The sequence below is a fragment of the Oncorhynchus masou genome, unplaced genomic scaffold (assembly GCF_036934945.1).
Source record: "Oncorhynchus masou masou isolate Uvic2021 unplaced genomic scaffold, UVic_Omas_1.1 unplaced_scaffold_1023, whole genome shotgun sequence".
Classification (NCBI taxonomy): Eukaryota; Metazoa; Chordata; class Actinopteri; order Salmoniformes; family Salmonidae; genus Oncorhynchus; species Oncorhynchus masou.
In genome coordinates this window covers 25,671-46,811 of record NW_026999918.1, presented here as the reverse complement: position 1 = coordinate 46,811, position 21,141 = coordinate 25,671, and the positions used below count along the sequence as shown (strand labels likewise).

Sequence of the window (21,141 nt, the reverse complement as noted above, 5' to 3'; positions counted from 1 at the left end):
ACTACTGCCACTCCCCACAGAACACTACTTTCATTCCCCACAGAACACTACTGTCATTCCCCACAGAACACTACTGTCATTCCCCACAGAACACTACTGTCATTCCCCACAGAACACTACTGTCATTCCCCACAGAACACTACTGTCATTCCCCACAGAACACTACTGTCATTCCCCACAGAACACTACTGTCATTCCCCACGGAACACTACTGTCATTCCCCACAGAACACTACTGTCATTCCCCACAGAACACTACTGTCATTCCCCACGGAACACTACTGTCATTCCCCACGGAACACTACTGTCATTCCCCACGGAACACTACTGTCATTCCCCACGGAACACTACTGTCATTCCCCACGGAACAACACTGTCATTCCCCACGGAACACTACTGTCATTCCCCACGGAACACTACTGTCATTCCCCACGGAACACTACTGTCATTCCCCACGGAACACTACTGTCATTCCCCACAGAACAACACTGTCATTCCCCACGGAACACTACTGTCATTCCCCACGGAACACTACTGTCATTCCCCACGGAACACTACTGTCATTCCCCACGGAACACTACTGTCATTCCCCACGGAACACTACTGTCATTCCCCACGGAACACTACTGTCATTCCCCACAGAACACTACTGTCATTCCCCACAGAACACTACTGTCATTCCCCACAGAACACTACTGTCATTCCCCACAGAACACTACTGTCATTCCCCACGGAACACTACTGTCATTCCCCACAGAACACTACTGTCATTCCCCACAGAACACTACTGTCATTCCCCACGGAACACTACTGTCATTCCCCACGGAACACTACTGTCATTCCCCACGGAACACTACTGTCATTCCCCACGGAACACTACTGTCATTCCCCACAGAACACTACTGCCATTCCCCACGGAACACTACTGCCATTCCCCACAGAACACTACTGCCATTCCCCACGGAACACTACTGCCATTCCCCACGGAACACTACTGCCATTCCCCACGGAACACTACTGTCATTCCCCACGGAACACTACTGTCATTCCCCACGGAACACTACTGTCATTCCCCACGGAACACTACTGTCATTCCCCACAGAACACTACTGTCATTCCCCACAGAACACTACTGTCATTCCCCACAGAACACTACTGTCATTCCCCACGGAACACTACTGTCATTCCCCACGGAACACTACTGTCATTCCCCACGGAACACTACTGTCATTCCCCACAGGAACACTACTGTCATTCCCCACGGAACACTACTGTCATTCCCCACAGAACACTACTGTCATTCCCCACGGAACACTACTGTCATTCCCCACGGAACACTACTGTCATTCCCCACAGAACACTACTGTCATTCCCCACAGAACACTACTGTCATTCCCCACGGAACACTACTGTCATTCCCCACAGAACACTACTGTCATTCCCCACAGGAACACTACTGTCATTCCCCACAGAACACTACTGTCATTCCCCACAGAACACTACTGTCATTCCCCACAGAACACTACTGTCATTCCCCACAGAACACTACTGTCATTCCCCACAGAACACTACTGTCATTCCCCACAGAACACTACTGTCATTCCCCACGGAACACTACTGTCATTCCCCACAGAACAATACTGTCATTCCCCACAGAACACTACTGTCATTCCCCACAGAACACTACTGTCATTCCCCACGGAACACTACTGTCATTCCCCACAGAACACTACTGTCATTCCCCACAGAACACTACTGTCATTCCCCACAGAACACTACTGTCATTCCCCACGGAACACTACTGTCATTCCCCACAGAACACTACTGTCATTCCCCACAGAACACTACTGTCATTCCCCACGGAACACTACTGTCATTCCCCACGGAACACTACTGTCATTCCCCACAGAACACTACTGTCATTCCCCACAGAACACTACTGCCATTCCCCACAGAACACTACTGCCATTCCCCACAGAACACTACTGTCATTCCCCACAGAACACTACTGTCATTCCCCACAGAACACTACTGTCATTCCCCACAGAACACTACTGTCATTCCCCACAGAACACTACTGTCATTCCCCACAGAACACTACTGTCATTCCCCACGGAACACTACTGTCATTCCCCACAGAACACTACTGTCATTCCCCACAGAACACTACTGTCATTCCCCACGGAACACTACTGTCATTCCCCACAGGAACACTACTGTCATTCCCCACAGAACACTACTGTCATTCCCCACAGAACACTACTGTCATTCCCCACAGAACACTACTGTCATTCCCCACAGAACACTACTGTCATTCCCCACAGAACACTACTGTCATTCCCCACAGAACACTACTGTCATTCCCCACGGAACACTACTGTCATTCCCCACGGAACACTACTGTCATTCCCCACAGAACACTACTGTCATTCCCCACAGAACACTACTGTCATTCCCCACAGAACACTACTGTCATTCCCCACAGAACACTACTGTCATTCCCCACAGAACACTACTGTCATTCCCCACGGAACACTACTGTCATTCCCCACAGAACACTACTGTCATTCCCCACAGAACACTACTGTCATTCCCCACGGAACACTACTGTCATTCCCCACAGAACACTACTGTCATTCCCCACAGAACACTACTGTCATTCCCCACAGAACACTACTGTCATTCCCCACAGAACACTACTGTCATTCCCCACAGAACACTACTGTCATTCCCCACAGAACACTACTGTCATTCCCCACAGAACACTACTGTCATTCCCCACAGAACAACACTGTCATTCCCCACAGAACACTACTGTCATTCCCCACAGAACACTACTGTCATTCCCCACAGAACACTACTGTCATTCCCCACAGAACACTACTGTCATTCCCCACAGAACACTACTGTCATTCCCCACAGAACACTACTGTCATTCCCCACAGAACACTACTGTCATTCCCCACAGAACACTACTGTCATTCCCCACAGAACACTACTGTCATTCCCCACAGAACACTACTGTCATTCCCCACAGAACACTACTGTCATTCCCCACGGAACACTACTGTCATTCCCCACGGAACACTACTGTCATTCCCCACGGAACACTACTGTCATTCCCCACGGAACACTACTGTCATTCCCCACGGAACACTACTGTCATTCCCCACAGAACAACACTGCCATTCCCCACAGAACACTACTGTCATTCCCCACAGAACACTACTGTCATTCCCCACAGAACACTACTGTCATTCCCCACAGAACACTACTGTCATTCCCCACAGAACACTACTGTCATTCCCCACAGAACACTACTGCCATTCCCCACAGAACACTACTGTCATTCCCCACAGAACACTACTGTCATTCCCCACAGAACACTACTGTCATTCCCCACGGAACACTACTGTCATTCCCCACAGAACACTACTGCCACTCCCCACAGAACACTACTGTCATTCCCCACAGAACACTACTGTCATTCCCCACAGAACACTACTGCCATTCCCCACAGAACACTACTGTCATTCCCCACAGAACACTACTGTCATTCCCCACAGAACACTACTGTCATTCCCCACAGAACACTACTGTCATTCCCCACAGAACACTACTGTCATTCCCCACAGAACAACACTGCCATTCCCCACAGAACACTACTGTCATTCCCCACAGAACACTACTGTCATTCCCCACAGAACACTACTGTCATTCCCCACGGAACACTACTGTCATTCCCCACAGAACACTACTGCCATTCCCCACAGAACACTACTGTCATTCCCCACAGAACACTACTGTCATTCCCCACAGAACACTACTGTCATTCCCCACAGAACACTACTGTCATTCCCCACAGAACACTACTGTCATTCCCCACGGAACACTACTGTCATTCCCCACGGACCACTACTGTCATTCCCCACGGAACACTACTGTCATTCCCCACAGCATATTTTACATCTAACACTACTGTCATTCCCCACAGAACACTACTGTCATTCCCCACAGAACACTACTGTCATTCCCCACAGAACACTACTGTCATTCCCCACAGAACACTACTGTCATTCCCCACAGAACACTACTGTCATTCCCCACAGAACACTACTGTCATTCCCCACAGAACACTACTGTCATTCCCCACGGAACACTACTGTCATTCCCCACAGAACACTACTGTCATTCCCCACAGAACACTACTGTCATTCCCCACAGAACACTACTGTCATTCCCCACGGAACACTAGTGTCATTCCCCACAGAACACTACTGTCATTCCCCAGGTAACACTACTGTCATTCCCCACAGAACACTACTGTCATTCCCCACAGAACACTACTGTCATTCCCCACAGAACACTACTGTCATTCCCCACGGAACACTAGTGTCATTCCCCACAGAACAACACTGTCATTCCCTCACGCATATTTTACTATTCCACTTCTTCACAGCTATGCCAGTGTAAATCACATAGTAAGAATCTGATATCCCTTCTAGTGTGTTTTGACAATGACAGATATGAGGTTATGTATATTTTTTGCAGCCATTCATGGACTGTTTTGAATAAAGTCATACGAATAAGCATTGGATATGAAACAAATACGAGAAACAAATATAATTTGACATTTTATTATTGTGCATATATATACATATACGTATATACATATGTTAGGAAGAGATGGTAGGGGGGTAGTCACAACTCGTAAACACATCATCTTTTCTCTCTGTAAAGGTAAGATGACGTCATGGATCTTCAACCCCAGGTCGGCATCCCACCTGAATATTGATATTCCAAAGTTGGGTGATTTTGAGAAATGAATCATTAAAACAGGAACATTTTTTTCTTCCAAACACCCAGAACAAACATAGATCAAATATAGATCATGGGATGTCCAAATCTCAAAAAAAAAAGTAGTCTAATTTGTTGTGTTCATGTCACGTTCTGACCATCGTTCTTGTGTTTTCCTTGTTTTAGTGTTGGTCACGACGTGAGCTGGGTGGGCATTCTATGTTGTGTGTCTGGTTTGTCTATTTCTATTTTTGGCCTGATATGGTTCTCAGTCAGAGGCAGGTGTTGGTCATTGTCTCTGATTGGGAACCATATTTAGGTAGCCTGTTGTGTGTTGGGTTTTGTGAGTGGTTGTCTCCTGTGTCAGTGTTTGTGCCACACGGGACTGTTTTGGGTTTTCATGTTTCTTGTTTTGTAGTCTATTTCACGTTTCGTTATTAAAAGAACCATGAATTATAACCACGCTGCGTCTTGGTCCCTGCTACACCTCTTCTTCAGGGGAAGAGGAAGAAGAGAACCGTTACAGTTCATTTCATGTTTACCTAATTTGTTGTGTTCATTTCATGTTTACCTAATTTGTTGTGTTCATTTCATGTTTACCTAATTTGTTGTGTTCATTTCATGTTTACCTAATTTGTTGTGTTCATTTCATGTTTACCTAATTTGTTGTGTTCATTTCATGTTTACCTAATTTGTTGTGTTCATTTCATGTTTACCTAATTTGTTGTGTTCATTTCATGTTTACCTAATTTTCCACCCTGGTCATAGACATGTCAAAATACATAGAATTGCAGGAAATTAGCTTTAAAAACAGTAAAATATTTCTGGGGGGGAGGACCCCCAGTCCCCCGATCTAGGGATTGAGCCAGGGGGCAATGAAAATGACAAAGTAAATCTCACTCCAAGCTTTCTTAAATAATTGTCAGCCCTGAGAAAATGACAATGCTTGATAATTAGTTTAAATGAATCTGCTTTCAACAAATCAACTGTTTTAGACTAATTGTATTTTAACCAAGCAAGAGAAATAAACAAAAAAAATTTTTTTTTTAAAACAAACACTTCAGGACCGTGCTTTAAATGGTCTGTCAAAATCAGTGTTTTAAGAAAATGGTTTGTAATTGTAGGGCTAGAAATATTGTATTGTAGGGCTAGAGGTATTGTATTGTAGGGATAAGGGTATTGTATTATATAGAGGTATTGTATTGTAGGGCTATAGGTATTGTATTGTAGGGATAAGGGTATTGTATTATATAGAGGTATTGTATTGTAGGGCTATAGGTATTGTATTGTAGGGCTATATGTATTGTATTGTAGAGCTAAAGGTATTGTATTATATAGAGGTATTGTATTGTATTATATAGAGATATTGTATTGTAGGGCTGAAGGTATTGTATTGTAGGGCTAGAGGTATTGTATTATATAGAGGTATTGTATTGTAGGGCTATAGGTATTGTATTGTAGAGAGATACTGTATGAATACAACAGGTGTAGTAGACCTCACAGTGAAATACTGAATACAACAGGTGTAGTAGACCTCACAGTGAAATGCTGACTACAACAGGTGTAGTAGACCTTACAGTGAAATGCTGAATACAACAGGTGTAGTAGACCTCACAGTGAAATGCTGAATACAACAGGTGTAGTAGACCTCACAGTGAAATGCTGACTACAACAGGTGTAGTAGACCTTACAGTGAAATGCTGAATACAACAGGTGTAGTAGACCTCACAGTGAAATGCTGAATACAACAGGTGTAGTAGACCTCACAGTGAAATGCTGACTACAACAGGTGTAGTAGACCTCACAGTGAAATGCTGACTACAACAGGTGTAGTAGACCTCACAGTGAAATGCTGAATACAACAGGTGTAGTAGACCTCACAGTGAAATGCTGAATACAACAGGTGTAGTAGACCTTAAATGCTGAACAACAGGTGTAGTAGACCTGAAATGCTTACAGGTGTAGTAGACTCTAACTGAATACAACAGTGTAGTAGAAAAAATGGTACAACAGGTGTGTTTGTGTGAATACAACAGGTGTAAGACCTAAAAATGCTGAAATAAAAACAACTGGACATTTGTAGCTGCAGTTTTGTATTCAAGGGTTTGGAGCACCTCTCCACTTTCAGATTTGTAAATATGTCTATAATTTTTCTCTCATGAGTTTTGTGCTTGTCTAATGACTTTGTAGCTGTTTCTCAGCAGTTTGTCATTTTGTTACAGTGTTTGTGTCAGGAGTTCTCCAAATTTGCTCTTGACAATCTACAAGGTTATGCAGGTGAACAGCCCTACGGTAGTGGTCTGGTTATAGAATGGGCAGGCATACGCTACACAATCACATTTTATCGATGGCAATTTGAATTGCACTGAGATACCGTGACTAGATCCTGAGGCCCATTGTCGTGCCGTTCATCCGCCGCCATCACCTCATGTTTCAGTATGATAATGCACAGCCCCCATGTCGCAAGGGTCTGCACACAATTCCTGGAAACTGTTCCCGGTTCTTCCACAGCCTAAATACTCACCGGAGATGTCACCCATTGAGCATGTTTGGGATGCTCTGGATCGACGTGTACGACAGCGTGTTCCAGTTCCCGCCAATATCCAGCAACTTCAACCACAGCCATTGAAGAGGAGTGGGAACAACATTCCACAGGCCACAATCAACAGCCTGATCAACTCAATACGAAGGAGAGACGTATCAACTCAATACGAAGGAGATGTGTGAGATGAGCTGCACGAGGCAAATGGTGATCACACCAGACACTGACTGGTTTTCTGATCCACGTCCCTACCTTCACACAAAAAAAAAACTGTATTCCCAGTCATGTGAAATCGATAGATTGATTGGCCTAATTTATTTATTTCAATTAACTGATTTCCTTATATGAACTGTAACTCAGTAAAATCTTAGAAAATTGTTACATAACACATTTATATTTTTGTTCAGTGTAAGTAAAAAAAGCAAAATTTGCTTTCATTGAATTGTATTTTTATTTGTTTTTTTAAAGCATGAAAAGGTATAGAGTAATAGGATACTATCTTACTGTGGTGTGTGAAGAATCCAACACGTTACCTTATCATCTGTGTTATCTTGTTGTCTGTGGCACAAATCACAATATTGTGGAAGCACCTCCTCTAGCAATATGAATGAGGCTGTTTGAGAAGGTTTTGAATCCTAAGCAACCTGCCTTACGCATTGTTTTAAATTACAATAGACCAACAGGGTAGCCTGTTGGTCTATTGTACGGCAGGGTAGCCTAGTGGTTAGAGCGTTGGACTAGTAACCGGAAGGTTGTGAGAGAAACCCCTGAGCTGACAAGGTACAAATCTGTCCTGGACAGGCAGTTAACCCACTGTTCCCAGGCCGTCATTGAAAATAAGAATTTGTTCTTAACTGACTTGCCTGGTTAAATAAAGGTAAAATAAATATAAAAAAAACATCGCTACTGTAGTAGGTCAAAAAGCTGTTGTGCTGGGAAAACCCTTGGTAGAGCATGGGTGGAGGAGGCCTTGTGGTGCTGGGGAAACCCTTGGTAGAGCATGGGTGGAAGAAGAGGCCTTGTGGTGCTAGGGAAAACCCTTGGTAGAGCATGGGTGGAAGAGGCCTTGTGGTGCTGGGGGAACCCTTGGTAGAGCATGGGTGGAAGGCCTTGTGGTGCTGGGGCAGAGGCATTTGTGACGCACATGTTAATTTCCTATCTTTTGTTTGGCTTCAGACCAATGTCCATTCTCACTTAAAACTGAGTTTCTGTTTGGTTTTTAATCACACACACTATATATATTTTTTTTTTTGATTGATCAATACATATTTCTACTTTATTCAGTTAAGCCTAATTGTAGTGTTAAGACTGGGTCATTACGTACGTTTCGTTTCCGATCCCAATACCGCCCCCGTGTGGATGTAAATACACAGCGCTGCCCTTACAACAACAACCAACAAAGATTAGTTTTGAAACATCAGTCAACTGTGGTATTTTGGATGCAGTAAAATTACTCTATTTATAAAAAATAAAAATAAAATAAATAAACAGTGCGATTTTGTTCGCAGTATTTGTAACATACAGCTGTTAGACTTTAAATGCAGTTATACTGCACTGACTGCAATCTTTTTTCCCGTTAGGGTGGTAACTCGCCTGGTCCCATTCCAAACTACTGATCCACTCTCCACACTTTCCAGTTCTCTTGTACTTTCCGCGTTTATAAACACAGTGTAGAGAGAATCTCTGGTCACCAAGTTCATCTCCTTCACACAGTGAAAAGTTCACCTTCATATTACGAACAAACAGTCGGGGATAGCAGTGACCAAACAAGTAATCTGCTCAAATTAAAAACATTTCTCATTCTGGTCCGGAACCAATGCCATATGTCACGCACGTGTCGTCCGGTTCCTGGAAACGAGCATTAACCCTCTCCCGTCCAAAGCCTCCTATTCCCGTTTATAAACAAATAGGACAAAAACAATTCATCTTAACATAATATTGTTCAATAAGATTACAATACGTCTAACATCTTCAATAATAATAGTCATTCCGGTTATAGGATGGGGGTGTTGAGCAGCACCCGTGTGATGTTTACAGTTTCTCTTATCGGTGTTATTGGACCGAGGGTCGAGACAACTTTTTCGAAACTAACGCCATTTCCGGATTCACACTCCCTCATTCACCCCGGGTTTTCGCCGCGGCCAGAATCCATGTTGTTTCTGTCTCTCTCCCACAGCGACGGAGCTCGTGAGCGGCCCGTCCAATAACCCTTCGCGTTACTGGGACCTGTGTGTCTGAGAGTGTGTTTGTATTCACCCCCCCCCCACCACCCCCCAAAAAGAAGATGGCAGACTTTCGGGACGACACCGGAGCTCGAGCCCTACTGGCCTTGCAATCTGCCCCGTGCAGCCCTGTTCGAGTCGGGGTGACCTCACCCGCATACCCTCCCAATTTCACCTTCTCGGGCTCTTCGGTGCTGAGCCGGGGCTGCGCGATGCCTCCTCGCCTCGCGTCTCCTCCTCGGGCCCTGGCCAGGCTCGAAGGCCGGGACTTTGATTTCGTCATGAGGCAACGGACAGTGACCGTAGGCCGTAACTCGTCGCACGGCTCCGTGGATATAAACATGGGTCACTCGAGCTTCATCTCTCGGCGGCACCTCCAGATCACCTTCGAGGAGCCGTGCGGGTTTTCGCTGCGCTGCCTCGGGAAGAACGGCGTCTTCGTGGACGGCGTGTTTCAGAGGAGAGGCGCGCCTCCCCTGCAGCTGCCCCGGGAGTAAGTACCTGCCACAAGTCACATTTTTAGCTGCCTACTGTAAAGTTAGCAACATTAGCATGCTAGTTATGTTAAAGCAAACTTCTTTTTTTTTGGACTTGTTAATAAACAAACACCTGCCACAATTCACATTTTTAGCTGTAAGTTAGAAAGTTAAGACAACTAGTCAAAGCGGTCTACTCTATGCATTTGCCATTCGCATTGAAAACCGACATGGTGAAATATATATAGCCACAGTCTCCTAACTTGGTTTAAAACTACATTGGGAAGATACAAGCTAAAGTGAGTCCATTGCAGTCTTCTGGTCTTTAGGAGACTGCGCAGTGTAGCTAAACGGAAACATTTTAAGGTTAATTTGTGTTAACTAGCTACTCACTGTGGTTTTGACGGACGGTGGTGGCGACATTGCGTCCCGTAAACACAGAATGTAAACAGTCACTCACACAAGTCAGCATGACGGCTATTTACTATCAAATCAAAGTTTATTGGTCGCGCAACACAGATTTGCAGGTGCAGCAATATAGGTGTGTTTCTAGCTCCCAACAGGGCACTAAGCAAATAAATAAACACATTAACCCCCCCCTAAAAAAAAAATATATATATATATATATCTCTCGATAGATAGACATCACACACTAATCCACTAATTTGAAGTGCTTTAATATATAAATTAATAATACATGGCCAAAAGTATGTGGACACTCCTTCAAATTAGTGGATTCGTTTATTTCAGCCGCACCTGTTGCTGACAGCTGTATATAATCGAACACACGGCCATGCAATCTCCATAGACAAACATTAACAGTAGAATGGCCTTAGTGAAGAGTTCAGTGACTTTCAACGTGGTAGGCACCCTTTCCAACAAGTCAGGTTGTAAAATGCCTTTCGAGAGCTGACCCCCAGTCAACTATAAGTTGTTATTGTGAAGTGGAAACGTCAAGGAGCAACAATGGCTCAGCCTCGAAGTGTTAGGACACGCCATTTTTAAATGTTATTTTAAATGTTATTTATTTAATCTTTAACTAGGCAAGTCAATTAAAAACAAATTCTTATTTACAATGACTGCCAAACCCTAACCTGGACAACTCTGGGTCGATTGTGCACTGTCCTATGGGACTCCAAATCACAGCTTGTTGTGATACAGCCTGGAATTGAACCAGGGTCTGTAGTGGCACCTCTAGAGCTGAGATGCAGTGCCTTAGACCACTGCGCCACCCGGGAGCCCAAGCTCACAGGAAGGGGCCGCTGAAGCATTTTTTGTTGTTGTTGTCTGTCCTCCGTTGCAACACTCACTACAGACTCCAAACTGCCTCTGGAAGCAACGTCAGCACAATAACTATTGATCGAGAGCTTCATGAAATGGGTTTCCGTGACTGAGCAGCCGCGCACAAACCTAAGATCACCGTGCAGCAGCGCCAAGCCGTCAGCTGATCACACAGATGACAATACTGTTGCTCTGTTTTTTGTAAAGAGGAATAGGATTCTTAATTCTATGATGTCATCTCAAATCATCCAATGGGATCTCATCTCATTAGATTATGTATCTCCTCCTTTCCGGTCACACACACATTCTGAAAGGAGAACAAGGGACAGCTCCTGTTCTTACCCAGGTATGTGTGTGCTTTCAAAAATGAAGTGTGAGGCAGGTACAGCTGTCAACGGAACTGTGTGTGTGTGTGTGTGTGTGTGTCTATATGCTAACCTGCTGCCACCAACTGAAACACTTAGTGGCACCAGTACCACCAGGGGAAAATGTTAGTCTGGAGGCCTGTACACACAGGTGTAACCAGGTGTGTTAAAAGGTTCCGCCCCTTAAATAAAAAACAAAAAAACGAACTGCCTGTAGCTCCAGGACCTGAAGCAGGGATATGATTATTATTGATACTATTTGAAAGGAGACACTGAAGTTTGTGGAAATGTTAAATTAACGTAACACATTAGATCTGGTAAATGATAATACATTTCCTTATCTAACTTAGGACTTTAGGCGCAATTTAGATGTTGGCCACTAGATGGCAGCTAGGGTATGTGCAAAGTTTTAGCCCGATCCAATGAACCATTGCATTTCTGTTCAAGATGTTGTATCAAGACTGCCCAAATGTGGCTAATTGGTTTATTAATACATTTTCAAGTTCATAACTGTGCCACTCCTCCTCAAACAATAGCATGGTATTCATTCACTGTAATAGCTACTGTAAATTAGACAGTGCAGTTAGATTAACAAGAAGTTAAGCTTTCTGCCCATATCAGATGTGTCGATGTGTCGATGTCCTGGGAAATGTTCTTGTTACTTACAACCTCATGTTAATCACATTAGCCTATGTTAGCTCAACCCTCATGCTAATCACATTAGCCTACGTTAGCTCAACCCTCATGCTAATCACATTAGCCTACGTTAGCTCAACCCTCATGCTAATCACATTAGCCTCGTTAGCTCAACCTCATGCTAATCACATTAGCCTACGTTAGCGCAACCTCATGCTAATCACATTAGCCTACGTTAGCTCAACCCTCATGCTAATCACATTAGCCTACGTTAGCTCAACCTCATGCTAATCACATTAGCCTACGTTAGCGCAACCTCATGCTAATCACATTAGCCTACGTTAGCTCAAACTCATGCTAATCACATTAGCCTACGTTAGCTCAACCTCATGCTAATCACATTAGCCTACGTTAGCTCAACCTCATGCTAATCACATTAGCCTCCGTTAAATCAACCGTCCCTCTGTAGAGGTTTTAAACTTATTGCTGGGTTGGAACGAATGCCTGCACTACCAGGAAGTAGGAAGTGTTCTACTGAAGAGAACTGAAGAGAACTAGTAACTCTAAGATGTACTGAAGTAAACACCTCCATCTGTCTTCCTCCCGATCTCCTCTTCCCTCTCCCCCTCTCCTCTTCCCTCCTCCTCTCCTCCTCTCCTCTTCCCTCCTCCTCTCCTCCTCTCCTCTTCCCTCCTCCTCTCCTCTTCCCTCCTCCTCTCCTCCTCCTCTCCTCCTCCTCTTCCCTCCTCCTCTTCCCTCCTCCTCTTCCCTCCTCCTCTTCCCTCCTCCTCTTCCCTCCTCCTCTTCCCTCTCCTCCTCCTCTTCTCCCTCTCCTCTCCCTTCCCTCTCCTCTTCCCTCCTTCTCTCCTCTTCCCCCCTTCTCTCCTCTTCCCCCCTTCTCTCTTCTTCCCTCCTCCTCTCCTCTTCCCTCCTCCTCTTCCCTCTCCTCCTCTCCTCTCCCCTCCTCCTCTTCCCTCTCCTCCTCTCCTCTTCCCTCTCCTCCTCTCCTCTCCCCTCCTCCTCTTCCCTCTCCTCCTCTCCTCTTCCCTCTCCTCCTCTCCTCTTCCCTCCTCCTCCTCTCCTCTTCCCTCCTCCTCCTCTTCTCCTCCTAGATGTGTGTTCAGGTTCCCCAGTACAGTGATCAAAATCCAGTTCTCCTCTCTGTTGTCTGGGGAGGAGTCGAGAGAGGAGGAGCAGCGGTCTCCCCGCCCCGCCTCACCCACCGCCCACACATCTCCCCCTCAAGATCAGCATTCCCACAATGCACCACGAGGACCTGCGACACCTGGTCAGCCCGCTGCCCTCTCCGACAGGGACCCTCAGGTGAGGAGACACACCAACACATGCCTGCTCACACACACACAGATACAGATACAGACACACACACACACAGATACACACACACACACACACACACACACACACACACACACACACACACACACACACACACACACACATTCAGAATCTCTGAATTGGCTTTAGTGGAGGCTCATGACACCATAATTCGGGGAATTTCAGATTGTCCCTGATTTGTCTAGTTTTTATTTTGGTGATTGTTAGTTCTCAAACAACATGGTCTTATTTCAATATATAGCGCTATCTTTTATTGCAATATATAGCTCAAGCTTTTATTTCAATATATAGCTCGAGCTTTTATTTCAATATATAGCTCGAGCTTTTATTTCAATATATAGCTCGAGCTTTTATTGCAATATATAGCTCGAGCTTTTATTTCAATATTAGTTCGTTTTATTTCAATTATAGCTTTTTATTTTCAATAAAAGCTTTTATTTCATTTATCCATTCTGTCGTTTTAAAAATAAAAACATTTATCCTTTCTGATTATTTTATTATTATCTTCTTTACTGTTTGGACATGGGTGCCTGAAAACACTCGCCCAATACTTTGAGTCAGAATTAAAAACCCTGGAAAGAGGAAGTATTCTAGCATATTCCCTGTGTGTCTGTCTCCCCCTGGTGGTGTGTGTGTTGTCCTGCACCACGTGGGCCATCCGGTGTCATAGTATGTGTACACAAGCCATATATGGCACGGCAGCCGCTAGCAGGCTCCTGATTGGTCCAACCCCAGGTTTTTTTTTTTTTGCCTCGGCTTGTGTTTTTTCTCTCCACTCACTGGTTTCCTTTTCAGAGCTCCCCCTTAGGCCCCACTCACACACATACTCCCCCATACACACACTCCTCCACACACTCTTCCCCATATACACACTCTTCCCCCCATACACACACACCCCCCCCCCCCACACACACACACACTCTCCCCCATACACACACACACTCTCTCCCCCCCTCACTCACACACACACACACACACACTCCCCCCATACACACACACACTCTCCCCCCCTCACTCCTTTCCCTCGCTCCTATCACACTGTGGCCTTTTTCAGGCTTGCTACTTTAGCTACTGTAACACCACCCCCCCCCCCACACACACACACAACAATTAACACACTAACACATATACGTACACACACACACACACACACTCCCAAAACAAAAACATTGGACCTTCACATGGTAATACGAGCCACTGATCTAGTTGGACAAGTTTATACTGTGTGTGTTTATATTCTCCCCAAACCTCCCCCTCTTCTTGGCAGTTCTCGTGCTGACACTGTTGGGGGGGGGGGAGAGACGGAGAAGAGGAGGGATGTGTAGCGAGAGACGGGGGTGGAGTGTTGTCGTTTGTAGCAAAAGTAAGGTGCTGAAAAAAGACTGATTTATTAAAAAATACATGAGTGAAGAAAAGGCTGTGAGAGGTTAATGACAGGGGTTACTACCCTGTTAATTACAACTATCTATTTCTCTAGTTCTACAGTTGTGTCGTTTGGAGGTTCCATAGTTGTACGCCTATTTGCATAGTTCTAGAGTTGTACGCCTATTTGCATAGTTCTAGAGTTGTACGCCTATTTGCATAGTTCTAGAGTTGTACATCTATTTGCATAGTTCTAGAGTTGTACATCTATTTGCATAGTTCTAGAGTTGTACATCTATTTGCATAGTTCTAGAGTTGTTTAATTTGAGTTTTAACTGTTGTCTAGTTCCGTGTTTCCCATCCAGGAGTTCTTGGCCCCTCCACAGGAGGTACTTGAAGACTCATGAAACCATCGGCCTACTGGTAAAATGTGCATGAGGGGGTACTTCAGGGTTACTCCGGGCAAAACAAATGGTGGAACAGTTAAAAGATCAGCAACCACTGCTTTAGTTGTAGAGCTCCGGTGAGTTCTACGGCTGTTTGATTATAGCTCCGGTGAGTTCTACGGTTGTTTGATTATAGCTCCGGTGAGTTCTACGGCTGTTTGATTATAGCTCCGGTGAGTTCTACGGATTATGTTTTCTACGATTATAGCTCCTACGGTGAGTTCTACGGTTGTTTGATTATAGCTCCGGTGAGTTCTACGGTTGTTTGATTATAGCTCCGGTGAGTTCTACGGTTGTTTGATTATAGCTCCGGTGAGTTCTACGGCTGTTTGATTATAGCTCCGGTGAGTTCTACGGTTGTTTGATTATAGCTCCGGTGAGTTCTACGGCTGTTTGATTATAGCTCCGGTGTTTGATTATAGCTCCGGTGAGTTCTACGGCTGTTTGATTATAGCTCCGGTGAGTTCTACGGCTGTTTGATTATAGCTCCGGAGTTCTACGGCTGTTTGAGTTCTACGGCTGTTTGATTATAGTTCTACGGTTGTTTGATTATAGTTCTACGGTTGTTTGATTATAGCTCCGGTGAGTTCTACGGCTGTTTGATTATAGCTCCTAGGTGTTTGATTATAGTTCTACTGCTGTTTGATTATAGCTCCGGTGAGTTCTACTGTTGTTTGATTATAGTTCCAGTTTGTTCTACGGTTGTTTGATTATAGTTCTATAGTTGTACAGTTTTTAATTTGAGTTTGAACGTTTTTTTAAATCTTAACTTTTGCTGTATTTTCTTTCTCTCCTTTCATACGTCTTTCACTCTTCTTCCTCATCTCTCCTTCCTCTTCTTTTGTTTGAACCACCTGCAGACGCACTACAGTATCTGAGCCAAAACAAACACACACACACACACTCTCCCCTGGAAACCAGTGTTTACTTTGCTGCCCAGAGGAGGGGCATGTGTGTGTGTGTGGTCTTGGGATCTTCCCACTGTAAAGTAGTGATATACAGTGCCTTCAGAAAGTATTCAAACCTCTTGACTTCTTACACTTTTTGTTAACGTTAAAGCCTTATTCTAAATTGGATTATATCGTCCCCCCCATTAATCTACATTAATCATCACACACATCACAATACCCCATAATGACATCACAATACCCCATAATGACATCACAATACCCCATAATGACAAAGGAAAAACAGGTTTTTAGAAATGGTTGCAAAAAATTATATATATCACATTTTATGTAAGTTTTCAGACCCTTTACTCAGTACTTTGTTGAAGCACCTTTGGCAATGATTACAGCCTCGAGTCTAATTGGGTTTGACGCTACAAGCTTGGCACATCTGTATTTGGGGAGTTTCTCCCATTCTTCTCTGCAGATCTTCTCAAGCTCTGTCAGGTTGGATAGGGAGCGTCGCTGCACAGCTATTTTCAGGTCTCTTCAGAGATGTTTGATCGGGTTCAAGTCCGGGCTCTGGCTGGGCCGCTCACAGTGTTTGGTTATAAATGTAATGTTGCAGGGTGGTCAACCATCCTCCAGCAGATTCCAGCTGCTGGGGGTGCAGGCTTTTACTCCAGCCCTGCTCTAACACAACCACGTTGTAAAATATCAGCTGCTCAACAGGAACCTTGATAAGCTGACTGGTGTGTTTGAGCAGGGTTGGACCAAGAACCTGCACGCCCAGTAGCTCTATAGATGGAGGGTTGACGGACCACATGTGTTTTATACAGCAGCCAATCAGAGCAGAGCAGGCTCCAATAGCAGGAGATGGTATCTAATACATGGGATCAGACAGCAGGAGATGGTATCTAGATGGTATCTAATACATGGGATCAGACAGCAGGAGATGGTATCTAATGGGATCAGACAGCAATACATGGGATCAGGAGATGGTATCTAATACATGGGATCAGACAGCAGGAGATGGTATCTAATACATGGGATCAGACAGCAGGAGATGGTATCTAATACATGGGATCAGACAGCAGCAGGAGATGGTATCTAATACATGGGATCAGATGGTATCAGATCAGACAGCAGCAGGAGATGGTATCTAATACATGGGATCAGACACAGCAGGAGATGGTATCTAATACATGGGATCAGACAGCAGCAGGAGATGGTATCTAATACATGGGATCAGACAGCAGGAGATGGTATCTAATACATATCAGACAGCAGGAGATGGTATCTAATACATGGGATCAGACAGCAGGAGATGGTATCTAATACATGGGATCAGACAGCAGGAGATGGTATCTAATACATGGGATCAGACAGCAGGGAGATGGTATCTAATACATGGGATCAGACAGCAGAGGAGATGGTGGTATCTAATACATGGGATCAGACAGCAGGAGATGGTATCTAATACATGGGATCAGACAGCAGGAGATGGTATCTAATACATGGGATCAGACAGCAGGAGATGGTATCTAATACATGGGATCAGACAGCAGGAGATGGTATCTAATACATGGGATCAGACAGCAGGAGATGGTATCTAATACATGGGATCAGACAGCAGGAGATGGTATCTAATACATGGGATCAGACAGCAGGAGATGGTATCTAATACATGGGATCAGACAGCAGCAGGAGATGGTATCTAATACATGGGATCAGACAGCAGGAGATGGTATCTAATACATGGGATCAGACAGCAGGAGATGGTATCTAATACATGGGATCAGACAGCAGGAGATGGTATCTAATACATGGGATCAGACAGCAGGAGATGGTATCTAATACATGGGATCAGACAGCAGGAGATGGTATCTAATACATGGGATCAGACAGCAGGAGATGGTATCTAATACATGGGATCAGACAGCAGGAGATGGTATCTAATACATGGGATCAGACAGCAGGAGATGGTATCTAATACATGGGATCAGACAGCAGGAGATGGTATCTAATACATGGGATCAGACAGCAGCAGGAGATGGTATCTAATACATGGGATCAGACAGCAGGAGATGGTATCTAATACATGGGATCAGACAGCAGGAGATGGTATCTAATACATGGGATCAGACAGCAGGAGATGGTATCTAATACATGGGATCAGACAGCAGGAGATGGTATCTAATACATGGGATCAGACAGCAGGAGATGGTATCTAATACATGGGATCAGACAGCAGGAGATGGTATCTAATACATGGGATCAGACAGCAGGAGATGGTATCTAATACATGGGATCAGACAGCAGGAGATGGTATCTAATACATGGGATCAGACAGCAGGAGATGGTATCTAATACATGGGATCAGACAGCAGGAGATGGTATCTAATACATGGGATCAGACAGCAGGGAGATGGTATCTAATACATGGGATCAGACAGCAGCAGGAGATGGTATCTAATACATGGGATCAGACAGCAGGAGATGGTATCTAATACATGGGATCAGACAGCAGGAGATGGTATCTAATACATGGGATCAGACAGCAGGAGATGGTATCTAATACATGGGATCAGACAGCAGGAGATGGTATCTAATACATGGGATCATGGGATCAGACAGACAGCAGGAGATGGTATCTAATACATGGGATCAGACAGCAGGAGATGGTATCTAATACATGGGATCAGACAGCAGGAGATGGTATCTAATACATGGGATCAGACAGCAGGAGATGGTATCTAATACATGGGATCAGACAGCAGGAGATGGTATCTAATACATGGGATCAGACAGCAGGAGATGGTATCTAATACATGGGATCAGACAGCAGGAGATGGTATCTAATACATGGGATCAGACAGCAGGAGATGGTATCTAATACATGGGATCAGACAGCAGGAGATGGTATCTAATACATGGGATCAGACAGCAGGAGATGGTATCTAATACATGGGATCAGACAGCAGGAGATGGTATCTAATACATGGGATCAGACAGCAGGAGATGGTATCTAATACATGGGATCAGACAGCAGGAGATGGTATCTAATACATGGGATCAGACAGCAGGAGATGGTATCTAATACATGGGATCAGACAGCAGGAGATGGTATCTAATACATGGGATCAGACAGCAGGAGATGGTATCTAATACATGGGATCAGACAGCAGGAGATGGTATCTAATACATGGGATCAGACAGCAGGAGATGGTATCTAATACATGGGATCAGACTAATACATGGGATCAGACAGGAGATGGTATCTAATACATGGGATCAGACAGCAGGAGATGGTATCTAATACATGGGATCAGACAGCAGGAGATGGTATCTAATACATGGGATCAGACAGCAGGAGATGGTATCTAATACATGGGATCAGACAGCAGATGGTAGGGATGGTATCTAATACATGGGATCAGATCAGACAGCAGGAGATGGTATCTAATACATGGGATCAGACAGCAGGAGATGGTATCTAATACATGGGATCAGACAGCAGCAGGAGATGGTATCTAATACATGGGATCAGACAGCAGGAGATGGTATCTAATACATGGGATCAGACAGCAGGAGATGGTATCTAATACATGGGATCAGACAGCAGGAGATGGTATCTAATACATGGGATCAGACAGCAGGAGATGGTATCTAATACATGGGATCAGACAGCAGCAGGAGATGGTATCTAATACATGGGATCAGACAGCAGGAGATGGTATCTAATACATGGACAGCAGCAGGAGATGGTATCAGGGATCAGACAGCAGGAGATGGTATCTAATACATGGGATCAGACAGCAGGAGATGGTATCTAATACATGGGATCAGACAGCAGGAGATGGTATCTAATACATGACAGACAGGGATGGTATCAGCAGCAGGAGATGGTATCTAATACATGGGATCAGACAGCAGGAGATGGTATCTAATACATGGGATCAGACAGCAGGAGATGGTATCTAATACATGGGATCAGACAGCAGGAGATGGTATCTAATACATGGGATCAGACAGCAGGAGATGGTATCTAATACATGGGATCAGACAGCAGGAGATGGTATCTAATACATGGGATCAGACAGCAGGAGATGGTATCTAATACATGGGATCAGACAGCAGGAGATGGTATCTAATACATGGGATCAGACAGCAGGAGATGGTATCTAATACATGGGATCAGACAGCAGGAGATGGTATCTAATACATGGGATCAGACAGCAGGAGATGGTATCTAATACATGGGATCAGACAGCAGGAGGAGATGGTATCTAATACATGGGATCAGACAGCAGGAGATGGTATCTAATACATGGGATCAGACAGCAGGAGATGGTATCTAATACATGGGATCAGACAGCAGGAGATGGTATCTAATACATGGGATCAGACAGCAGCAGGAGATGGTATCTAATACATGGGATCAGACAGCAGGAGATGGTATCTAATACATGGGATCAGACAGCAGGAGATGGTATCTAATACATGGGATCAGACAGCAGGAGATGGTATCTAATACATGGGATCAGATCTAGACATGCAGACAGCAGGAGATGGTATCTAATACATGGGATCAGACAGCAGCAGGAGATGGTATCTAATACATGGGATCAGACAGCAGGAGATGGTATCTAATACATGGGATCAGACAGCAGGAGATGGTATCTAATACATGGGATCAGACAGCAGGAGATGGTATCTAATACATGGGATCAGACAGCAGCAGGAGATGGTATCTAATACATGGGATCAGA

At 44.6% G+C, this 21,141-nt stretch overlaps 1 pseudogene; it reads left to right on the top strand.

Annotated features, from left to right (window-relative positions):
- The first annotated feature begins 9,393 nt into the window (after window positions 1–9,393).
- Window positions 9,394–13,641, top strand: LOC135528699 (forkhead box protein K1-like; annotated as a pseudogene).
- The last annotated feature ends 7,500 nt before the right edge of the window (window positions 13,642–21,141 follow it).